This window comes from Emydura macquarii, unplaced genomic scaffold (assembly GCF_026122565.2).
Source record: "Emydura macquarii macquarii isolate MOO-44397 ecotype Brisbane River unplaced genomic scaffold, CSIRO-AGI_Emac_v2 contig_1253, whole genome shotgun sequence".
Lineage (NCBI taxonomy): Eukaryota > Metazoa > Chordata > Testudines > Chelidae > Emydura > Emydura macquarii.
Genome location: NW_027131390.1, coordinates 2065567 through 2089621, shown reverse-complemented (window position 1 = coordinate 2089621; position 24055 = coordinate 2065567). Strand labels below are relative to the sequence as shown.

General features: G+C 48.9%; 1 protein-coding gene across 3 annotated transcripts in view; it reads right to left on the bottom strand.

Moving 5' to 3' along the window:
- Positions 1–22722, bottom strand: part of PLS3 (plastin 3) — a 76809-nt gene extending 54087 nt beyond the window's left edge. The window contains exon 1 of one of the 3 annotated variants that reach the window (XM_067547993.1): positions 22704–22722. The gene's annotated coding sequence lies outside the window, so the exon portion shown is untranslated. Of the gene's footprint in view, positions 1–21381; positions 21405–22190; positions 22381–22703 lie in introns of those variants that run through there. The other 2 variants (XM_067547992.1, XM_067547994.1) reach the window with 2 other exon arrangements.
- Between the last annotated feature and the right edge of the window lie 1333 nt (positions 22723–24055).

Below are 24055 nucleotides of genomic sequence, written 5' to 3'. Positions count from 1 at the left end.
ATGAGCTTCACCTTTTGTAAATTAACCCAAGTGCTCCTTAAAAAGTCCAAAAATAAAAAAATGTGGGAGTAGCAACGTCTTCTTTTGACATGCAGCAAAAGTGGTAGGTACATTTGTGATCATTTAAAGCCAGTAACATACAGCCAGCCATTAACTGGCTTTTCAGTATTCCAGAGTGGATATGAAGAGAGTATAAGAAGGTGGAGAAAAGTTCTTGCATTTTAGCTTTCCATGTACCAAGGGGATTATCTGTCATTTGAACAGCAGCAACTCAGGTCCGCACAGTTCCCAGCAACTCAGGTGTGTATCTTTCATTGCACAAATTCACTTATGAAATAAACACACTGAAATGCTTTAAAATTTACACCTCATTTTAAGTCAGACTTACGGATTTTGCCTAATATTAAACACTCCTTTGTTTGAAAAACGGAGCACAACAAAACTGACGTTTTCATCAGTAAGTGGCTGCAGAAGTATTCTATTAAGTGACTGAGCAAAAAGCAAATTGCTGTGATGGACAAGGCCAGGTTACTACACAGGGAGCAGGCTGTGGCACTCAGGATGACTCATGACTGCAGCGGGACATCACCTGACCTCCGGGGTCTCACATTTTTCTCCAGTTTGTGAGCAGAGATCGTCATGCTGACACAGTTAGAGCAGAGGTTACTGACTGAGCAGGTTTTCCATGTGATGGGAAATGTACCAGAACAAGCAGCACTCCCCCTACCAATGAAGAGGTAGATGCAGTGTCAATCTGCGCCCATTGTACGGAGCACACACAAACTCAAACGTAACCCCACCACCAGGCTCCGAGCTGGCTCCACACCTTCACTATAACAAGAACAGACTCTGAACTCATGTGACTCCTTGTATTGAGAATGCCTGTGTTTTGTACAGCCGGCTGTCAACCACATCAATCTGTTAAGTGCCTCTAGTAGCTAGCCTATTGGTTCAGTGAAGCCAGACTGGTCAAGTCAGAAACCAGAATCATGAGCATTTATGCCTCAGACGCCTCGGAGCCATTTCCTGCTATCAAGCTCAGGACTAGATTGTCTGGTTTCTGCTAAAAATTGTTCCATCTTAACTCAAACCCCATGCTGGAAAATCCACCATGACAATGGCCCTCTGGAGTAGATCGCTCCAGGCTGTTTGGTAGCCCACTCTGAATGCTCTTTAAATGCTTAATGTGACTCAAACTATCCCAGCTCACACACACAATGCTGCTCCTTATCTGTCAGACGGCCAGTCTCCCAAGCGGCACCCAACAACCATGCATATCCTTAAGTTGTTGGTTAACTGCCCTAAGCATTCAGGCCCAGGAAGAACTGAAATGACTTCAAGCCTTCCATATTCGGTTTAATCAGGTCTAATCCTGCGGGACAGATCCTGAAGAGTTAGTTCATAAGTTACCACTAAGATGTTCGCTTTAGCAGGAACGTCGCCCGTCACAGTATAACAGACGTTGAGTTTCTCACTGCTCTTGTGCCAGGCGAGTTTGCTATCAAGGAAGCCAGAGGAGCATTTACTGTGTAGCGTTCAGCTAGTCACTTTCTGGCACAGCAATAGTAGCCCACATACCTCAGGGATATTTTTCACTGGAACATTAAACTTACCAGATTCCCCTCCGCAACTATTCCTGTGACCTGTATGGACTATGTCACTATGTCCTGGGCTACCACATGCCAATCTGGTCACCAATGTGGTTGTCACACGCACAAGAACACCCACACCGGTAAGAAGGGTCGTCCTAAACATTTTGGGAACGTCTTTATTGGCAAAACACAGGCTGCTTTCCACCAGTGACTCAGCTTCCCCGGTGGATGCCAGCGTGTAGGCCAGGCTCAGCTGGCACCAGTGTCAGCTAACCCCGAGACACAAGGCCACGCGCAGTAACCGTGCGCAAGGGTGGATTCTATGGGTCATTTCCTGATCTAAAGGAAAATAAGTGAACAGGGGCTTATTTTTGTCTTTCCCTCAGGCTGCACACCTCTGTAGGCATCTCCAGGGCTTCCCCTGACCCGGAGCTGTTCAGTCCCACTGCACTGTCGCTTTCCGCTCGAGCGCGCTCCCTTCCCTGAAGTCTCCCTGTCAAAGCTTGGTCTAAACACTACGTTCTGAAAATGCAGGTTATTGGCTTAATTTGCTTAGCAACTTTCGCCAGCTCTTGAGTAACATGTTATTTATTGGCTTACGCCACCCACCCTCCTAAAACACTCAGGCGAATGGAAAAAGAGGTCTGGCTTTGACACAGTTCTCTATCTGGAGGTCTCCACTAGGATTTTGAGGCACCGGTAAGTTTACCTAGATGGAGTTATCAGTGGCAAACCCCAGGGGGGGGGTCGAGGGTTGACTTCAGCTAGCTACACTGAGGTAAGAGTTACCTGTGACTTGTTCCGCTAGGATTACACGGTAAATTAGCTCTCTCAATGTGAACAACAAACCAACAAAAAAAAGAACAACTTTTTGCAATGAAGGCAAGGAGATGGTTGCAATCGAACCAGACCCCTCACTTAGCCGAATTGCTACTCAGTAAGTTTCATACTTCATGGATTGTGTTTCACTTTTGCTAAACTTGTTTTCTAAGAAATTAAATAGAGGTTCTAAAGCATACAAAACCTGTACACTGGCTGTTTGACTGGCAGGACACAGCTCTGCTTTGCAGACAGATAAAACTCAACATTCACGGTGCATTTTTACCCTCTAGTAGTGTTCTGACAGTGTACCAAAAGCATCCAGCCTTGATGAAAGCCAGCACTAACTCGTGTGCATCCTACACAGAACGTGCAATGTGCCAAACAACAATGTACCACCACACATAGCAAGGTATTGCCCCTCCTACCCTCTGCTAAACCTTTGACTGCTCATCTAAAGCAAGACAGAACCTTTATCATGAAGCTTAAGCACTGACAGGTGGGAAGACACAGGAGACGACTTTGGAGAGCTCCCAATTCTCCAGATGTTCATATGCAAACGAAGGTCAGGGCTCATATTTATCTAACCTGTGAGGCCGCTCCTCCCATAACCCTCTGGCAATCCTTCGGCTCCCTTTCTCCCTCAGATCCTCCCCAGAACATGGCCTGGCATAACCACAGTGGAGATACACTGCCCACCCTGCTGCCTTTGCTCTTTGGAGAGAGGGCAGAGATAAGCCCGCCTCACGTCAGTCTAGAACTCACTTTCAATGGCAGATGCAACGTGGGCAGCTCAATGCCATCTCTCCAGGAGGGTTGCGATTACAGGGGCCGACACTTCCAAAAGCTTGCCAACGGGACACCAGCAATGCAAACTTGGCAAGCTCTGGCATGGTATGTTCAAGTGCACTGCACTTCCCAGAGTGCTTGATTTCATTGAGCAGTGGCAAGTGCCCAGGAGAAATTTTGGGCTCTAAACTGGATCAACAAGGAGGGGCAATTAGAGGGTGGAAGCAGGATGGTGCTGGGGCCTCCTTAGCCAAACAGTGCAGAAAGATTGGGAGTGGAACGAGCTGATGACATTTGGGGTAGAGATTCAGTCACAAGAGATTTAATGACATGACAGACGCCCCACGGGTCCCTCCAGATCTCCCTCTCCCCTCCATAGCATGCAAGTCCCATGGAAACCAATGCTCAGGAATTGGCCTTCCCCGAGGTGGTAAACTGGAGCTTACCGCAATTACTTGGCCACTTTACCAGTCTCCTCCTTTTCCTGCCCCCTTGGTTCATCTCATCTACCTGCTGAGTCCTGTCATAACCCTGGCTGTAAGATTTTAGAAGCAGGGGATGTTTTTTTTACTGTGTGTCTTCACAGGACCTAGCTCTGGGGGATAACTGTGGGCACTACTGCAACGCAAATAACCATGTTTCAGGGCCGAAGTGAAGCAATATTCTTGAATAGTTATGGTGACATCCTTTGTGCATGAGCCATGAAGACCAGGACTGAACGGCAATTCTGTTGCCGTCCGTTCAACCCAATAGCCATCACCAACAGCTGGAGATGAGCAGCTTGTTCTACACCCTGGTTCAAAGCAACGTCTTACCAGGTTCTGCTGTAGTGGGTACTCCGCAGGGCAGCTCTACACAGCTGCACTACTTACAACAGAAGACAAACACTGCTTTCAGCCAAGAAAAACAGTGACCGACTGGAGTCTCAGCCTGCCCACTAAACTCCTGGTCAAGATTCCAGGGTGCACTCCAAAATAGAAGCGCTATTTAAGCCTGTCTCCAGAACAGTCAGCGTCCTGGAATCTCAAAGCCACAGCCCTGCTTAAAACCCAATACAAAAATGCCACTTAATAAAGTCTGCTTTGCACAGACCTTGACAGCAGATTAGCAGGGAAGAGGGTGGAAGATCATCATGAAGGTAAAGTAAATGGGGACCCAGTATTTATATTCTTTCAAAAACTTTCTTCAAACACCACCAGCCTGAACTGTGGATTCATCAAATCTGAATTTCAGATACAGGGACGAGTAATCTTAATCCAAGTTTCCACTTCAGTTTTGGCAGTGTTAACTTTGTTGCTGATCCAGCAACTTTACCTGCCTGGAGACAGCATTTCATGCTCACAGCAGCACTCCCCAGCACGTCAGGCACAGCAAGTGGGTGGGAATTCGTTTTGCCTCACTCTTCGCGGCAGAGTGAGATCAGCGGCACGTGAAGATTAGGCAGCAGAACTGCAGGACTGGGTAAGGACAGCCGTGCTGCTCCGGTCACCATGTGCAACGGGCAGGGCAAAGAGGGGAACTTCTTTTAAAGACTGCTTATGCTAAATGCTTCGGGGCTCTCTCAGCTGATACGCGCCTCTTTGCAGGGGAAAGAGCTGTCCCACCTATCCTACATCACAGTGGCAGAGGCTAAGGGTAGCTGCCCTAGATAGGTTACAGCTGCTTCTAAAGGCAACAGCCTCAGGACAACCAGGGGACCACGAAGGAAGGCTCCCTAGAGATGACACCATACTGATACTGCCCTGACGCGGCCCTAATTTAAACTGGCCACACAGTTCCCTTTCTTCCAATGCATGGGAGATCTGTCAGAAGAGCCTGCCTTCTGCATAACGAGGAGCCGATACCAGACCATGCTGACGTACTAACGGCAAAGTACACTGACTGGTCCAGGATGTTTAGTATCTCAGGAAAAGACAGAATACAATCAGCAAGAGACTTACAGCCATCTCCAACACCAGCACAGAAACAAGTCTCCAGCTTAGTCCATTTTAAGAAATGAATGGAGACATTACAATTCTCATTGCCACTGTGAAATAACACCCCCCCCCCACACACACACACACACACACACATTTCTGTTCTCCATTCCAAGGGCTACAGGTGTTGCAATTTGTTAATTACAAGCACTGTTAGCTACTGTGTAAGTTGCAACATGCCAGGGTTACATTTGAATGAACTATGCAAGTTATGCAAGTTATGTCTCTTATCACTTGGTATTTTCACTAGCCCGAGGCAGAGCGTAACCTTGCTCTCCCCCAAAGCACTGTGGTGTCAGGCTACAGGAGTGATTTGAAGATCTAGGTGGACTTCGCTCTCCAAGTCTTTCAATTATTCCACACAGAGAAGTGGGAGAACATTGAGATAGGCTGTTAGACACCCAAAAGGTTGCACATCCAGCCTTGAGCATGTCCCCTTCTGTGCATGTGATGTACCAGTCTAGTTACAGGATTACATGCCTGGTTATTGTCCTGCTGGTTTTGCTACACATTTAGGATCTAGATACATTTCATTCTTTTATACTTGCTCTGATCCTAGTGGAAGAGTAAGAGGTTTTTAGGAAGTTGTTGTTTTTTTTTTTTTGGGTTATGTTTTGTTTTTAGAAAACCCACCCTTCCAATAGGAGCTCGACGGGCATTGTTAGCAGCTCCACATCAGCATTTGGACTTGGAGTCTTTCCGCACAGAAGCCATTCCAGGCAAAGAAAGCATGAAACACAGAACGGTCTGTCTGCCCAGTTACTTAATCCCGAGTTATTCTGGCCATCACACACACAGACCCATCTCTTCTTATCCACTCCCCAGTTGGGGATCTATAGACCGCATCCATCACTTCTTATAGCCAAGCCTGAATGTCCTCCAGCCTTAGATAAAGTGGCCATAAGCATCCAACCCCCCAACGATGTACAACTCTCCTGGCTCCTAATGCTCATTTCTGCGTTCTAAACACGGATGAGGTCCATGGTCCCGCTCTCCATTCCCTCGCATAGAGAGGGATGGACGCACAGCAAGCAGGTGAGGTTCCCGGCACTCTCTGAACCGGTGTGACTCAGTTCTCTCTGCCACAAACAGCAGCTCCGAGCAGGAAAAACCAAGAGCTAAGATTCAGACAGGTCAGAGAGTGCCTCAAACGGGTTCAAACCCAGCCCCTCGCTCCCATTCTAGGGCCCACCTGCCAGAAAAGGGGGATTTGCAGCAAGCCAGGGTTTCCTGGGTCTCTCTCAGATCTGCAGCACGGGGAGGGCACTGCCACGCCCGTTCCAGTGATCTCTCATCCCTTCCCTGGCGTGGACATTCATAGCCCAGCTCCGAACACTCCCGGGGCGATGCGGTGGTGCCCCAGGAGTAACAGCTCCCTCGTCCCTCAGCATCACACTTGTCCATGCACATTTTTAAACCACAAAAACCAGCGATTCCCCACCCTGAGGAGAAGAGACGAGAGACCCCAGACTCTCATCCATTAAGCCAGGACAGCCAACATCCTGGATGTCTCATCATCGGGGTCCAGACTGGGGCACAGAGACAGAGGCCGCTCTAGTGGCTCTAAAAGATGGTGTCCTCATGGCCACGGGCACAGGCATGATCATGCTACTGAGCAGCGGGGGAAACAGCTGACAGCAGACTGCCCAGCCCGACCGGGACTCCAATTCCTCCTCTGCAGCAGAGCTCAGGGAATGGTGAGAGGTACCTCTCCAACGGCCCTCACCTGCAGGGTCGCCCAGGAACCCATACTGTCCCTGCTCCGCACCAACACCTACCCGAGATCATGGGGGGGAGAGAGTGAGTTGCCAAGGGCTCAGCTGCCAGCAGGAGGCCGTGACACACGGCTGCACGCTTCGTTCTCAAACGATGCAGCCAGCGCCGCCGCCAGCACGGCTCAGCGCCTACGAGAGATCAGCTCTTGGATGAGGAGCAGCCAATCATGCTGAACCCAGGCAAGAGCGAAACCGTGCAGGTTAGAAGGGGGCAGGGCTTTGCAGAGCTGGCCGCCTTTTCTTGAAGGCACATGGCCCCATTTGTCAACGTGTGGCAAAACCTGCCCCACTAAGCCTGCATCCGTTTCCAGAAATGTCTTCTTCCCCCTCCAGCGAGCTAGGAAATGCTTGCCCCTTCCTGCTGGCTGGGGCCTGGCCACAGCAACCCAGGCCCGTGTCCCTTCCAGGGTGGGCGACTGCAACTCACTGCATCTGGAGCCAACCACGACGCCCGGCTCCAGCTGCGGTATAGAGCACGGTTGCTGCCTTCTCCACAGCTGAAGCTGTTATGAGCACATCCGGTCCATCCTCACATCCCCTGTCTTTAGGAAATGTCCCAAGGCCTTCCTTTTCGATGAAGGCTTTTCACGGTGACTCACAATTTGAATGCCCTTTTTATTCCCAGACACATCCCACTTCCTCCCCTTCCCCACAACAAAAAAGCCACTTTACCCACGCCAAGCAGAATGCCGGTCCTAAAAGGGAGAAGGGCCAAAGACACCGTGCAGTCCCACCTGGGACACTGCTATTGATGTCACAGGGGAATCGCAAGATCCTGTGGGAATGGGCAGACAGAACATTGACACTGCTAATGTTTCACAGGGCAGTGCCTTCAATCTGCTTCTTCCTATGAATAGCTGAAGCCCAGGTAAGTTTTTCCAAAAAGAAAAACCAAAATCTCAGTCCGAGAGGCTGGGAAGAGTCAGCAAGAGAGAGCACCCACCCCTGTCCCGGATTCACTCCGCTGGGGAACACAGAGAGAACCCCGAGTGTTATCAACTTAGACCTGGGCTGCAGAAATCTACAGTCGCCAACCTGCATTTTTAAAGAGCTTGTGGGACACGATGGGGCACATGCCCCAGGTCCTGTTACTCCACGCCTGCTCCGGAAAGCAGTGAGAATCAACGCTGGAACGTCAGCTGATAGTCAGTCAGACACTGAGAGCAAGTCCACCCTACCAAACGCAGTCGACCTAAGTTACGCTGACATACAGCCACCGCAGTAATTTAATTGGTTTTACACACCCACACTATGCTCCTTGTGTCGGTGGGGCCATTCCCACCAGGAGCACTTGCACTGAAGTAATTGCCGGCGTAGGGCACTGTGGGACTGTTTCTGGAAGGCAGCAACAGCCGATGTCAGCCCTGCAGGGTCTATACCGACACTGTCGACCTAGCTGCCTCAGCCTAGCGCTGCGCCTCCCACGGAGGCGGAGTTAGCAAGTCGGTGCAGTGGGCGAGTTACGTCGCCGGGAGCTGCATTTTAGTGTCGACTCTTTCAGAGTTCGGTTGTCGTGAGCTGCTTCACAGGTAGACCAGGCCTGAGTGTTACCAGCCTCCCTGACACAGACTAACTCAGCAGTTTCTGCTGAGTTATTGATAAACTATTCCTCTGAGGCCTTTCGCAGATGAAGGGCTTCCCGTAGCACCTAATGGTCTAGAACCATCAACTGAGAGGAGAACACACGGTGCACAGAACGCTGTTTGTATCCACGTTGAGATGGGGTGTGGCTCAGTCCCAGGCTCTTCCTGCAAGACTGATGTCGGGTGACCTTTATTTAGAGACTGTCAGTCCTATTTAGGGAAGATGAGCTCACTTCTTTATACTAACCAAATACAAGCTCTGTGCCAAATGAATGGAAGGGAAAGTCAGATCTATCCCATGTGCTAACCTTCAAAGAGATAAACCCCGTGCTAGGATTACAAAACTACTTCATCTTCTGTTTTGGATACAGTACTTTAAAATGTCTTAAATATGGTGCCTGCCCACAGAAAACACACTTGTCTGTGTGCCTGTGCCTCGAAGAGCACAAGTTTAAGTTCAATTACAACAGAGGCTCTTGCATGCAGTTGAGTTGTGGTTATTTGTATTTATAGATTTTAAAGCCAGAAAGAAGCATTAGATCACCTGCAGAATGACAAGCCGTTATATTTCACCCAGTTACCCCAGTATTAAGCCCAATAACTTGCATGACTAATGCATGCTTCCCAGAAAGGCAGTCAATCTGACTTGAAGGTGTCAGAATTTCCTTGACCTTTTCATCCCCCCACTTTTCCAGTTGCTCTTCTGAAGTTGTCTAGACGACCGTGCAATTGTTCCTGACCACACCCTACCTCATCCCCTGGCTGCCCTCCCCGGGACTGAGCACTATGCCTTCCCCTCCCTCCTTGCCCACGATCGAGCATCTCCAGAGCACAGTCTTTACGAGATCACGGCTGGTTCCTAGATTCCCCGGGTGAGATCTGTGCGTTCTGTCAGTAGCGCAGTGCGCTGCCTTTTGGTTTATTTTCTATGACCCTCTGCACGTACATGAACTTTCTCTGGTGCCATTTTGTGTTTGCTGTGTCACCTCACTGCACTTTGTGACCCCGCTACCCTAGAAATCTGAATATTTAGGAAAATAAAATAGATCGAGTTAGTCATGCATGGAGTCTACATGCCCCGCTGAGCTAAAGAGCGCAGAGCAGAAATGATACAGCCGGGGGCTAGAGACAATACAGTAAAACCACTACTACTAATTTAGTCTGGGGCCACATAGTAAAGCTTTTTCTGTACTCAGTCATATCCTAAGTCACATTAGATAGTTCGTGCCGACAATCTAAACACATCCCAGACTCCAGACTAAGACGTCCGCAGTAGAATCTCACACTGGATTTTTGAAGCAGTTTTTCATCTGATCCCTTAAGCCCCAGCAGTTCAATTCACTGAAATTTATTGGCCTGATAAGCTACACACAGATTAACAAAGTGGTTTTTTAAAAGAAAGCTAGGCTCTCCTCTCAGAAAGGTGCCATTCTTTGGCAATTGCATTGTATGCCTGAGTAGCTTCCTACTCTGCCATGTTCCATCCTGCTGTGACCCTAGGGTGCAACTTTCCCAGATCTAAGACGAGCTCTGTGTGGCTTGAAAGCTTCTCTCTCTCACCAGCAGAAGCTGGTCCAATAAAAGGTATTACCTCACCTACTTTGTGTATCTGTTAGATAAACAAGAGCAGCTCAGGTGTAACCAGCCAAGCAATCAGCCTCTCTCTAAACAAACTAGCTATGGATCAATCTCTCCGCTTGCATCTGTGGTGGAAGTACATTCAAAAGATGAAAGAACTTTGAACCTGGGGGTAAACAAGCTCAAAAGAAAAAGGAAAGAGGAAAATTCACCACCGCCAGCGACTGACAGGGAGATGAAGTCCAGCACGGCCTGCTTTCCTGACGCTGTTGTAGTTGGAGTTCCAAGGACACCTCCAAAGAACCAGAAATCTTCTCCAAGACCGTTAATAACGACACCAGCTCAAAACAGCAGAGCCGCCCAGATGAAGCGTCAGGAAAGTCCCGAGCTCAGATATGTCAAGGCCAAGGACTCTGAAGCCTCGCTTTCTCCGGGAACGCAGGTGCAGCTTGACGATCACCTTGCCAGAGCGAAATGAGGTGTCTGTTCTGGAGTAATCGTTTTCTTCTGCGTCTAAACATCGCAGAGTTGAGAAGCTTCTACCCAGCTGTTAAACTTCTTGGGTCACCCCAACCATTTCACCATCAGCTGCTTTCTCCTCCCTTTTCCTTTCTCCGCTAGAATTTCTTCAACCCTGTAAACCCTGTCCCGTCTGGGGTTCACTCTTTGTAATTCTTCAGGGTAAAAAGATCAGTGTTTTAAAAAAAGGTACTTCAAAACCCCAGAAGTTGACCTCTCTGCTGTAGGGTTTCTTAGGCGAGGCCCTGAAATACAAGCAACTTGTTTTCTCTGGAAGAGTATCACAAAAACAGCCACTTTGTCTCCCACACACACATCTCCAACTGATGAGTCGGAGGGACTCCCGTCAGCACACGGCGAACAGTCAGTCTCTTTCCACAGGCTCCTGCAGAGCCAGGAAAGGGAATCCTAAGCCTCACAAAGGCTAGGGCGAGGCAAGGGGACAGGACCAAATGTGCAACATTCAGCGGCGCTGAACTAAAACAGCCATTTCACATGCTGCCCTCCCCACGCTCCAACCATCCGCAGAACCTCAGCGAGCGGGCACTCGCATTGGGAAGCTGCTGTATTTCTCCCGCGTTATTGCTTCCCAAACAGGACTGCAACACGGGCTGAAGTACAGAGCAGTACATTGCTCCTGTAGCTTAAAGGGGGAGACAGCAAGAGTCAGGCAACAGAACTACTAAGCAGTGAATTCCCTCCCCCGCAGAGGATCCGGCAATCCCATCACGGAGACCCTGCATGCAGGCACGTCCCCCCCCCAGCACCATACACCAGGGCATAGCGGGGACAGTTGGGCGAGGGGAAGGTGGTAGGTCTAGGACTACACAGATCCACTGGCCAAATACTTCTGAGTGCGCAGTGGCCATGAAATCCCCAGAAACCTCATAGCTGGAACAGCAACTTTCCAGCCCGGGGATAGAAATTTTGTTGCTACAACCCCTAATAAATCCCCTTTGTGTAGTCCAGGGTTTAGGTCCAATACACTGGCATGGAAGGAGGTAGCACTAACAAAGTCGCACCAAATCCCGAAGCAATGCAGCACTGCTCCAGCACAGTCCCGTTCCTTCCTGTACGGAGCGTCTCACTCAGAGCCCGCCTCGTTTGTAGCTGGTCTGAAATCCCAGCATGATGGATTTGGGGCGGTTTTTCAATAATTGATGAATACTACATGCTGTCCTGGTGAGTACGTTGGCCGTCACAATCACCGCGGGGCTGGAGAGGACACGCTGGGGCCACTGAACCTTAGCAACACCCAGGCACGGTGAGCTCAAGCCCGCCCTCCGCATGGCAGATTTCAGAGCATGTGTGCTGGGCGCGTCCGCGGTTCTCTGCCTGCCGGCTGCTGGGGCTGCTTTTGGCAGCTCTGCCCGGCTTTAAGAGAAAACATCTGAACGTGCTCTAACGCCTGCACCCAGACTCCGATTTTACTTTGGAAATAGTTCCAAGGAAATTAGCATTAACAAAGTACAGGGAACATGAGAGACTCTAGTAACGTACTAGGGCATTCCCCAAAAGAGCCACGGTGCTCTGAATTCATTGTTCCATTTACTACTTTTATTGACATCTACTCTTCTCACAGCAAACTGACTGACCAAGTATCATTTTGTCAGCTACAACTGATTAACATAGTAAAAGCTTTCTGATTGTTCAGTAGCTTAGACAGGTTAATAATTAAACCACGCAGGGTTTTAATGGCATGTGCTGCAAAGAACCACAGGGGACACGTTAAAGAACCACTTGCAGCTCTGAGGCTCGCTGGCTCGAGTCATACACCTCTACCTTTTCCTGAACAATGGGATGGAGCATGAGCCAAGGAAAGTGGGGTCGTGGGGGAGGTGAAGGGTCTTACAGGGGAGGAGGGATTGAAGGGGGAGGGCCGGCCCCTTTGCCAGCCTTTGACCCTGAGGGCTGGGCTGCCGAGGGCCTGCACACCACTATCCGATGACTCTTATTAGTGCCAAGGTTTGAGAACTTTGAAGAGCTTTTTTTCCCCAAGAACATAGTTTTTCTTTGTGCTGACAGAGCAGCATCCTGGGGGATGGCGGGGGGGCACTGTCCTCTGAAGTGACATACCTGGAGGAGAAGGGGCAGGCACGGATGGCTCCATTTCCCGTCAGCCAACAACTCCTGCTCATAGCTGTTGCATCCGGCCCAGGATGGGGCCTCAGGGTCTCTCCATCCTCACTGCTAATCCCGGACGAGAGGACGGAAGCAGGACTCCCCACCTGCCTCGGGCTACCCCCAAGTGAGGAAGAGACACTGGGCTCCCTTTCGCCTGATGCTGCTGCTTGTAGAGCATGAGGAGGGGTTGGAGCAGCACAGGGAACCGGGGGGGAGGGGGGGAAAGAAAGGGGTCAGAGCGGCGCCATGCAGGACATCAGGGGCCTGAGCTGTGCCCCACAAACTCCTCCCCACACCCAGAACCCCTCCTCCATTTGTGCCCCCTTTCAAACGGCATCCCCCACTGACATCTGTCCCTGCATCCTCTGCCCAGGTCCTCACTCTGTGGGGCCCTGGCAGATCCCTGCCCCTCCAGGGGGAGAAAGGAGAGCAGGCAGAGAGATGGGAAAAGAGGAGATGGTCGGGGGAGGGATAGGGGCGAACATGCATCCAGTGCCTTCTGGGGCCAGCTCGACCAGAGCTGCGGAACGAGAGGAATGGGGGACCCAGGCTGTGGACCACGTGAGTGCTGAGAAATTATTCAACGCAAACAGAAGTTAACCGCCCAAAAACTTCAGTAACACCAAGTTACGGCTGCTCTGTGGTGACGTTCTGGAATGGCAGCAGCCAAGTTCAGCTACGCGCAAATCCCTGAAGACCAGGAAGCAAGAAGCTACGCACACACCGCCTCTGCAACACAGCCTGAACTCTGCCCTCTTCGGGCAATGCCCCCGTGCGCCAAAGCCACACGTTGGCTCGGTCCTTCCCGACGCTACAGAACGCGGTGGGGACAGAGACAGCTGCACCGCAGGACTCCAACACTTGCTCTTTTCAAAGGCAAAACTCAGGTTTAGGTCAGGCATTGCAAACAGGCGCTACCTCCCACCGGCTACACTCCAAAACTGAGCGTGTTCCACCCACCCACACACACCCCCGCTAAACGCTAACACCCCTTCGCCCTTGCTCTGAGGGCTCATTCTGTGATGTTGCCTTCACTTACCCCTCACTAAGCCCTGGAGACCACAGTTACACACAGGACCAGACAGCTGGCCATCCCGATGACAAGACAGCCCTGTGCACCTCAGACAACCTACAGCACTCAGCACCGAAGTAAGGCACAGTTGAGCCAGCAAAGTACATATGCACCTGGCATTGCACAGCGAGATCTCCTCCAGCCAATCCCTCCCCCATTCCGTAGAGCTACATGCCTGTGGATGCAGCTACAGTGCTTGCCGAGAAATCAAACCAGAGAAACACAAATGCACATTCTTAGTCCTTGTCTACTTATGGCACCCCCTTTCCTGAAACATTCCCGATGGCTAATGCCAGCTCCAGGGGCAGAGGTCAGTGGCACTGCAGAGATGGCATATACCTGAACTTGGTATTTCTAGTTTTTCAGAGATCTGAGCGTGGCTGAACTCTACATCCTGGAAGAGCACAAGACATCAGCACCAGGCAACACACCTCTGCATTAAAGTTTTTGCAGAGTTAATTTAGAGTCATCTGACACCATGCAGTTTGCCCCCAGCTAACCAAATCTGACAGGTGTGCGTGCAGAAACCCTTTTTCCATGTATTGACAAAAGCATTTGTACACAGAGCTCACCTGTGCGCCAGTCACAACAAATGCAAATAGTCATCATTGCTTAAACAATAACCTAACTCCTCACATGTCAATGAGAGCAGATGCATCAGGATACTGACAACAGATGCCGGTCTAAATATTCGGGGTGAGCATGTGGGAGAGATGTCCCGTCATTTATTAAATAAAGAGAAACAGCATAAAGGGAAGTTAGAAACTCACATGTGGCCTTAATGCAAGATTGTCTCCCTATCTATTTTGTTTCAAGTGGGTTGTACCACTGTCTACTGGAAACAAAAGATACTCAAGAACAACTTTTGCTCTGCATTGGTGCTAAGACTATTTGGCAGATTTTTGGGGGGAGGGGGGAGAAAAGAGACACACACGACTTACTTCAGCTCCAGCATTTCACTCTGGTGTGGACTAAAAATGCCTTTCACACATGGATCCAGACCTGGAAGTTTCTAGAGAACTGTTGTGTTTAGCTTTTATAGGCTAATTAAACTATGTATCAAATGAATCTTTTATAAATACAGCCATCATAAAGTTACAGAGAACACAGTTTGGTATATATGAACTACTGGATAGTTTGCTGTAAGTACTAACATACATCATACAGCAGCTGTTTCCAACATTTGTTAGAGGGAAGAGAGCTTCTTTGTTACGAAATTAAGTGAACAAAGTTTAACCTCTCACGTAGTCCCGGTGGTCAGCCATATAACTGGGGTTGATCATGAGCATAAAACTCACTAATGAATGCCTTTGATTTTTGTAACTGAGACATAGAACACCTCAATGTACATTACAGATAAGTTTAGGGTTATATCAAGATACAAGACCCTAATTTAAACACTTTATTTTGTCATTTTTCCAACACTTCACGACAATAGTCTCTGATAAAATTAAGTTCCAGCCAAAGTAAACTAGACTTAATACTGTCGTCCTACCTTGGAGGATGCAGAGAGGTAACCATGTATGAACATGTGAAATTAGAACGTCGTTCATTTTCTTTACTTGCTCAAGACATTCTCTGACCATAACACTAGAGATACTTCAATCTCTGGATTTGGCAGTATTTCACCTTCACTGATACCTGTCAGTTTAGCAGCTTGCATAGCTGGTTTATACAGATTTCAGTCCCATAATGAGCATTCTGCTCTGTACAAACTGCAGCTGTTATTTTACAGAGTGTTCTCAGGGCTCTATGAAATCCAATCCATCACGACTGACCAGCAGAAGCAGGCCAAACACTGTCTTACAGTCATTTCCTTTGCCACTGGCAGTTCACATGAAAGTTGTCTTGGGAAACAGGAGACATAGATGTTTCTCTTTAGAGCATTTAAAAAAAAAAAAAACGGGAAAAAAAAACCCATAATATTGTGCTTGGAGATGAAGAGCCACAAAAGCTAGTTTACATCAACAAATCAGTGATCATCATAGGTGCTAGAACAAGGGGTGTTCCTACAACCCCGGGCTTGAAGTGGTTTCCATTATATACAGGGTTTACAGTTTGGTCCAATGGCTTTCAGCACCCATATTATAAAAATTGTTCCAGCACTCCTCGTGATCGTCCCAAATCAGGAAGAGTTTTGACCACAGCGGATATTTTCTTATTTGTTTAAGCTACACTACTGTACTAATGAAAAATCTGGATGATGTGTATTTCTTTTTGCCTTTGCTGAAAAAATAAACTTCCTATTCGCTTTAGCAAAGCTTTTGATACAGTCTCCCACAGTATTCTCATCAGCAAGTTAAAGAAATATGGGTTGGATGAATGGACTATAAAATGGACAGAGGACTGGCTAGATCATCGGGCTCAACAAGTAGTGATCAATGGCTCCATGTCTAGCTAGCAACCGGTCACAAGCAGAGTGCCCCACGGGTTGGTCCTGGAGCCAATTTTGTTCAACATCTTCATTAATGATCTGGAGGATGGGGTAGATTGCACCCTCAGCAAGTTTGCAGATGACACTAAGCTAGGGGGAGTAATAGATACCCTGGAAGGTAGGGATAGGATACAGAATGACCTAGACAAATAGGAGGATTGGACCAAAAGAAATCTGATGAGGTTCAACAAAGACAAGTGCAGAGTCCTGCACTTCGGACGGAAAAATCACATGCACAGCTACAGATGGGGGACCGACGGGCTAGGCAGCAGTTCTGCAGAAAAGGACGTGGGGGTTACAGTAGATAAGAAGCTGGATATGAGTCAGCAGTGTGCTTGCCAAGAAAGCTAATAGCATATTGGGCTGCATTAGTAGGAGCATTGCCAGCAGATCGAAGGAAGTGATTATTCCCCTCTATTCGGCACTGGTGAGGCCGCATTTGGAGTAGTGTGTCCAGTTTTGGGTCCCCCACTAAAAAAAGGATGTGGACAAGTTGGAAAGAGTCCAGTGGAGGGCAACAAAAATGATTTGGAGTCTGGAGCACAAGACGTATGAGGAGAGGCTGCACAAACAAGCCTTGTTAAGTCTATAAAAGAGAAGAATGAGGGGGGGATTTGATAGCAGCCTTTAACAACCTGAAGGGAGGTTCCAGAGAGGATGGAGCTAGGCTGTTCTCAATGGTGACAGATGACAGAACAAGGAGCAACGGTCTCAAGTTGCAGGTCTAGGTTGGACATTAGGAAAAAGTTTTTCTTTAGGAGGGTGGTGAAGCACTGGAATGGGTGACCTAGGGAGGTGGTGGAATCTCCATCCTTAGAGGGTTTTAAGCTGCAGCTTGACAAAGCCCTGGCTGGGGTGATTTAGCTGAGGTTAGTCCTGCTTTGAGCAGGGGGTTGGACTAGATGACCTCCTGAGGTCCCTTCCAACTCTAATCTTCTATGATTCTATTTCCTTGACTGATAACTTTGAAAGTTGTTGATTTGGCATTTGAACAGATTAACTGAATGAACACTGCAACCATGCTCAGATGATCATATTAATATCCGAGTAACTAAGATGGTCAGACATTTGATGAAGAGTTTTGTACTTCAGTCATGTGTGGAGGGTTTGGTTTTGTTTCTGTTTTTTGTTAAAAGTTTCTCTCCCCTGTTGTTAAGAGCCACACAAATATCAGGGAGAAAAGTAATTAAGGTGCTGATCCTGCAAACACTTAAGCAACTCTACTTGCACAAGCAGGCTTTCTAAAATGAGGCTTATCTATACAGCTGTATGCAACAGTGCTGCCATTTGCTGGGACTGCTGGCAGCTGCTACAAACAATAACTCCGTTCAGTTACTCATTTAGGGATTGACAGAAAGGGAGACTAGGGTTGAGGGAAGAAAACAGAAATGTAGCCACCTTTAACAATTAGAACTGTTGTACCTCAACGCCTGCAAAGCAAACCAGTTGTTCCTTTAGAGCACAGGTCAACAGAGCAAGAGAGCCCCTAGAGAGGTCCTATTGAAGTAAACTCAGCAAGCAAAACCATTTAAGAGGGTGACCCTCACCGCCACAAACATTCTGAATTCTAGAACAAGTTACACTTCTGACGTGCTTTGCAGAAATTACCAAGGGAAGTGTTAGGGGAAGGGAGTTCCTCTGAATGGGTGTGTGATGTCCCAGCTTCCCACCAGTGAGCTATTTGATGCTGTCATCATGCCGAAGGCCCCAACCCATTGTGAAAGCAGCTACAGTAAAGCAACAAAGTTAATGAAGAGTGTGTAGATTTCTAGCACCTTTATTCTATTCGTCCAGTGTTATTTCTCTCTTTATAAAAAGGAGAACCTTGTCAGATTAGTTTTTATAAAAGAACAAAATCTGATTGAGTACAGTCATGCACAGCTAAATACACAGCAGTGAATTAAGTAATCACTGCTGTGATCTTTTCATCTAGACAAGAAATAAGTGCTCCGTCTTCCACAAAAGGAGAATTCCTTCAGAAGAATTCAGTTACAAGCAAGCAACATCCTCAAATAGTTTAAACAATCATGCTTGGTAAGATTAGCAAACTGTGATAAGAGCAGTGCTGTAGGACTCCGTCTAGCAAGTTACTTTCTAGAATGTGTGTTTATAAAAAGAAGTCATTCAGTCCATTATAGCATGTTTGGAAACGTTCCAGTAGACCGGGAATCAGAGCTCTATCACATATACACAACTGTACATTAACACTCATGGATGAATAAACAGTTGCAGAATGTTACACTTAAACCATCATGCTTCTATCCATTAGCATCCAAGAAATATCGTCCTAGACCAGGGGTTGTCAAACTGGGGATCGTGACCCCTCAGGGGGCCATGAGGTTATTGAGGGGGTCACGAGCTGTCAGCCCCCACACATGCAGGTAAGGGTGGCATGACATGGGAGGTCATCATTTTTGGGGGGGGGGAGGGGTGTCGTCACAGCCTGAAATATTTTCAAAGGAGGCCCCAGCAAAAAAAAAGTTTTAGAATCCCTGTCCTAGACTGCCAGGCTCCCAAGAGGTCCCCTTTGAACAAGACCTCTCTTCTTAAATATTGATAATTTCTGTACATTAAGGTCTGCAGTGTTAATATATAAATGCTGATCTCTGCAGCTGTTTCCTAGCCACATCCACATTCCAGATGTCTTCTTTAAAATTAATTAATGTAATTCTGTCAGTAGGAAGGCTCTCTTTTCAGATTACCTTTAACTAGACTCGTTTGAAAGTTCACAAGTGTTACTGGTTGCACCATACATCTGAATTCTCATGGGAAATGTTTCATCTGAGATATCTATTCTATTTTATAGCCCATCTGCAGAAGAGACCAAAAACAGGAAGCAGGGCTTTGGTTGTGCAAACACATTCCACGGGGATTTTGTAACGTGTAATAATCGTTTCAGAGGTTATAATTCAAAGGCATTTGCTCAGAGCTATATCAATAGCTCTTTTTAAAAATCCAATAAATGATGTCCTGATATAAGGTGAGGAATGTACCAAAAAGCAAGCAGGCACACTTCCCTGCATAAGGGAATGGTTAATATTAAACCAAGGTTGGGGTTTTTTGTTTATTTTGGTTTTTGCACACATATGCAAAAGTCTCAATAAGGCTTGCCCCCCTCCTGTCTTTTGGTAAAATCCCCCTAGCACATCTCCGCCCCAGAGCAACATTTAAATTTGTTAAAACGTCAAGAGCATCGCAGTGCAAATACAGTGCCCATCTTCAAGAAAGGGAGGAAAGAGGATCCAGGGAACTACAGACTGGTCAGCCTCACCTCGATCCCTGGAAAAATCATGGAGCAGGTCCCCAAGGAATCCATTTTAAGGCACTTGGAAGAGAGGAAGGTGATCAGGAACAGTCAACATGGATTCACCAAGGAAAACTCACGCCTGACCTACCTGATTGCCTTCTATGAAGAGGTGACTGGCTCTGTGGATATGGGGAAAGCGGTGGACGTGATATACCTTGACTTTAAGCAAAACTTTTGATACGGTCTCTCACAGTATTCTTATCAGCAAGTTACAGAAGTATGGGTTGGATGAATGGACTATAAAATGAATAGAGAACTGGCTAGAGCATAGGGCTCAACGAGTAGTGATCAATGGCTCCATGTCTAGCTGGCAGCCGGTCACAAGCAGTGCCCCAGGGGTCGGTCCTGGGGCCGGTTTTGTTCAACATCTTCATTAATGATCTGGAGGATGGGGTAGATTGCACCCTCAGCAAGTTTGCAGATGACACTAAGCTGGGGGGAGTGGTAGATACCCTGGAAGGTAGGGCTAGGATACAGAAGGACCTAAACAAACTGGAGGATTGGGCCAAAAGAAATCTGATGAGGTTCAACAAGGACAAGTGCAGAGTCCTGCATTTAGGACGGAAGAATCCCATGCACAGCTATAGACTGGGGACTGATGAGCTAAGCAGCAGTTCTGCAGAAAAGGACGTGGGGGCTACAATGGACAAGAAGCTGGATACGAGACAGCAGTGTGCCCTGGTTGCCAAGAAGGCTAATGGCATATTGGGCTGCATTAGTAGGAGTTTTGCCAGCAGATCAAGGGAAGTGATTATTCCCCTCTATTTGGCATTGGTGAGGCCGCATTTGAAGTACTGTGTCCAGTTTTGGGCCCCCCACTACAAAAAGGATGTGGACAAGTTGGAGAGAGTCCAGCAAAGGGCAACAAAAATGATCAGGGGGCTGGAGCACAGGACTTATGAGGAGAGGCTGAGGGAACTAGGCTTGTTTAGACTGCAGAAGAGAAGAGTGAGGGAGGATTTGATAGCAGCCTTTAACTACCTGAAAGGGGGTTCCAGGGAGGATGGAGCTAGGCTGTTCTCAGTGGTGGCAGATGACAGAACAAGGAGCTATGGTCTCAAGTTGCAGTGGGGGAGGTCTAGGTTGGATATTAGGAAAAACTTCTTCACTAGGAGGGTGGTGAAGCACTGGAATGGGTTACCTAGGGAGGTGGTGGAATCTCCATCCTTAGAGGTTTTTAAGCTGCGACTTGACAAAACCCTGGCTGGGATGATATAGCTGAGGTTAGTCCTGCTCTGAGCAGGGGGTTGGACTAGATGACCTCCTGAGGTCCCTTCCAACTCTATGATTCTATCACGATTGGACACTATGCCGGGTTAGACAGTCACTGCTAGAGCTAAATGCTTGCAAATTCTTAAGAAGAGGACAAATGTAACCCAGCACCTCCTGGAAAAAGTCTGCTTCTCACAGCTCTGCCCTTCCAAAACACCAACAGCACATTCATTGTTCAGTGGCTCTCTGGTTGCACTTCCTTTCTGATCCCAAATTAGATATGTATAAAAATAAACTAGAACAGCTCCCCACCCCGCACTATTTCCCCGTAGTCCAACACACTTCTGCTGGATTACAAGTCTGCTCCAATTCCCTTGCCCAGGGGTGGCTCTACCTTTGGGATATTCCTCTGCATAAAAAAAGTTAGAGAAAAATTGTAACTAGTTGATGCGTTTCCTAATATTCCCTGCAATTCACAGCAGCTGCCTCCTTCCCCCAGAGGATGGGGCTGATCTTGCCGCTTTCCCACCCGCTTAACTTGCGCTGAAGTCACTGGGAATTTTCAGCACAGCACCGTTTCAGATGTAGCCCCTATGAATACCTTCAAGGAAAACGGCTCCAGTATCCCAGAGAGGAGCATCCCAGCCAGGCTCTCAGTGAAGGCGACTCCTGCCCTTTACGGAGGAGCCCGGCTGACAGCGCCGAGCTCGAGGGAGGCGCGTTTTAAGAGACTGCCCCGAAGTAACGCACGCCCCTGGATTTCACGGGGAGGGAGCGACAGGACCCTTGTCATCCCCCCCGGCCCGAGAAGGCTTCTCCTTACACCACGCGGGACGGAGGCAATCGGAAAACACCCGCATGAGAGAGAGGAAAGACGACTGGTCCCAGCCACCCCCTGTTCAAACTGGGGCGGACGGACAGGGGGACACACCTAGAGGGACGGGACGGGACGGGACGGACACCAGCGGGCAGGGCGGGGCAGGGCTCGGCGTGCGGCCAGCCAGGCCGGTTTGTTTCTAGCGACAAGTCCAGCGACTCGGCCCCGTCCTGCCAGGCACCGGGCTGTGTGCGGCCAACCCAGCGAGCCCAGCCAGCCAGAGCCCGGCGCGAGTCCCGGCCCGCTGCTCCCAACGCGCCCGAGCTGCCCGGGCCAGGCAGCGGGCCGAGGGCTGGGGACAGCCCAGCGCGCCCTGCCTCCGGCCGGCTCAGCCTCCGCCGGAGCCCCGGGGCCAGCCCGGCCCGCGGCCGCCGCCAACTTCCCCCAACTCCGCCCAGGGGCCGGGCCGCTGCCGAGACCCGGCCCGGGGGGACCCCGCGCCCCCGCCCGGCCCCGCTCCGGGCGCTCCGCCGCCGCCGCCCCGGCTCCCGCTCCCAGCCGCGGCCCGCCCCGCCCGCCTCTGCCCGCCTCACCCGCGCCGCGGAGCTCCGCTCCCGCCGGGAGCCTGAGGCCGAGCGGGTCCCACCGGGCGTGCGGCTGCCTCCAGGGCGGAGCCGTCCGGAGCCCGGGTCCCCCCCGCGGGCGAGGCGAGGCGGGAGCAGGTCAGGCTGGGCGGGGAGCGCTGGGCGGAGTGAGCGTGAGTGTGAGCGCGAGTGTGAGCGCGGCGAGCCAGCCCCGCCCTTGCACACGCACCCCCGGCCAGGCTGCGCGCACAGACTGCGGCGGGTCGGGCAGCGGCGCGGACCGACCCGCTCTGACACGCCGCCGGCCCCAGCTGGAGCGACGGCTGCCTGCTGCCGGACCCCTTCCCAGTCTGTCTGTCTGTCTGTTCCCCTCCGGCCAGCCGCTCCCGCCGCTCGGCTCCAGCCTCACCTGGAGCCGCCAGCCCCTGGGCGGCAGCCGGGCAGGGTGTGCTGCTGTGTGCTGGCTGTGTGAATTAGCGGAGCGGTTTAAAGCAGCTTCTCAGCAGCAGTAGAAGAAGATACCTTGATAGTCAACAGATCCAGAGGGGCAGCCGCCTTAGTCTGTACACTGCAAAAACAAGGGGAGGTCTCTGGCACTTTAAAGACTAACACATTGAATGTTTGTAGGCATGAGCTTTCCTGAGACTCAGCTCACCTCTCAGATGCAGAGGTAGGATGATACAGTAGGGATGCCCACAACATTTAAGTGTGTTAGTCTTTAAAGTGCCACAGAACTCTCCTTCTTGTTGTTGTTGTTTTAATAGTCAAGGTGTATCATCCCATTCCTGCAGTCCTTTCGCTTTTTGCCATTCTCAGTACACAACGTTTGTAGAAACCCTGCAATTATAAAAAGAGAGAGGTATATCAAGATTAAATCATTCTTTTTTATTTAAAAACTGAGTAGGTGTAGAAACTTTTTTAACTAGCAGTACCCTCCCCCCCCCCCCAAAAAAAAAATCCATTCTAATAAATATATATCTAGTCATGTAACTATTATAGATGCATACTTCTAAATCCAAAATCATTTCTAGATCTGCCTGCTGGCTCCAGAATGATGAGTCTTGGCATGAATTATTTACAGAAAAGACTGTGTCATTCTGATCATTACCAGAATAAAGCAAAACTCTTTGCACTGTCAAAATGTCAAGGGGAAAAAATTCATTTTGAGATTAATTTGCCAAGGCTGCAAAATAAAAAGATGATGGACTGGTCCTGTCTGATGAAACAGATCCTGTTTACAGTGGGATTTTCCTCATTACATTAGTAGGACCAGGATTCATTACAAGAATTAGATTATCTTCCGTCAGCCTTTTTTATTTATATTATATGGTCTAATTTCTCAGTGCAGGTCTGGTCCTCTTGCATATTCATCCTTTGATTAGATTAGTTCATATGTAATTGGTGATAAGGTTATGCTGATTTAATGGTCCTTCTCTATTTTGTATGCTATAAGGTATTCTGTGTTGAGATTGGGCAAATGTTTCGCTTTAACGGTACACTTTACTGTAATACTAACATGACAGCCAGAATCCTACATGTTATCAGTCTTGGTTGGGTTTTTAACCAAAACTTGATTTTAAATTTCTGTTTGTCCAACTGTGTTAAAAGTGGCAACATAAAAGAGCTTGAGATCAGTTATCATGTTTGTAGATGCTGATTATTCAGAAAATGCAGACTGCAGTCTTCTGTCAAGCCTTTGTCAAACCCAGTACCATGGAACAGGCATCCTATTGTCCTCTGAATAAGAGGGCAAAGCGTATGACATGTCCTGCGTGTACCAGTAGCCTCTTTGCTGGGCATTTTTCCTATATCCTCAGGCACCACAAAAGTTAATCTACAGTGTGTGAATCTATTAATTCATCTACAGCTGTTGG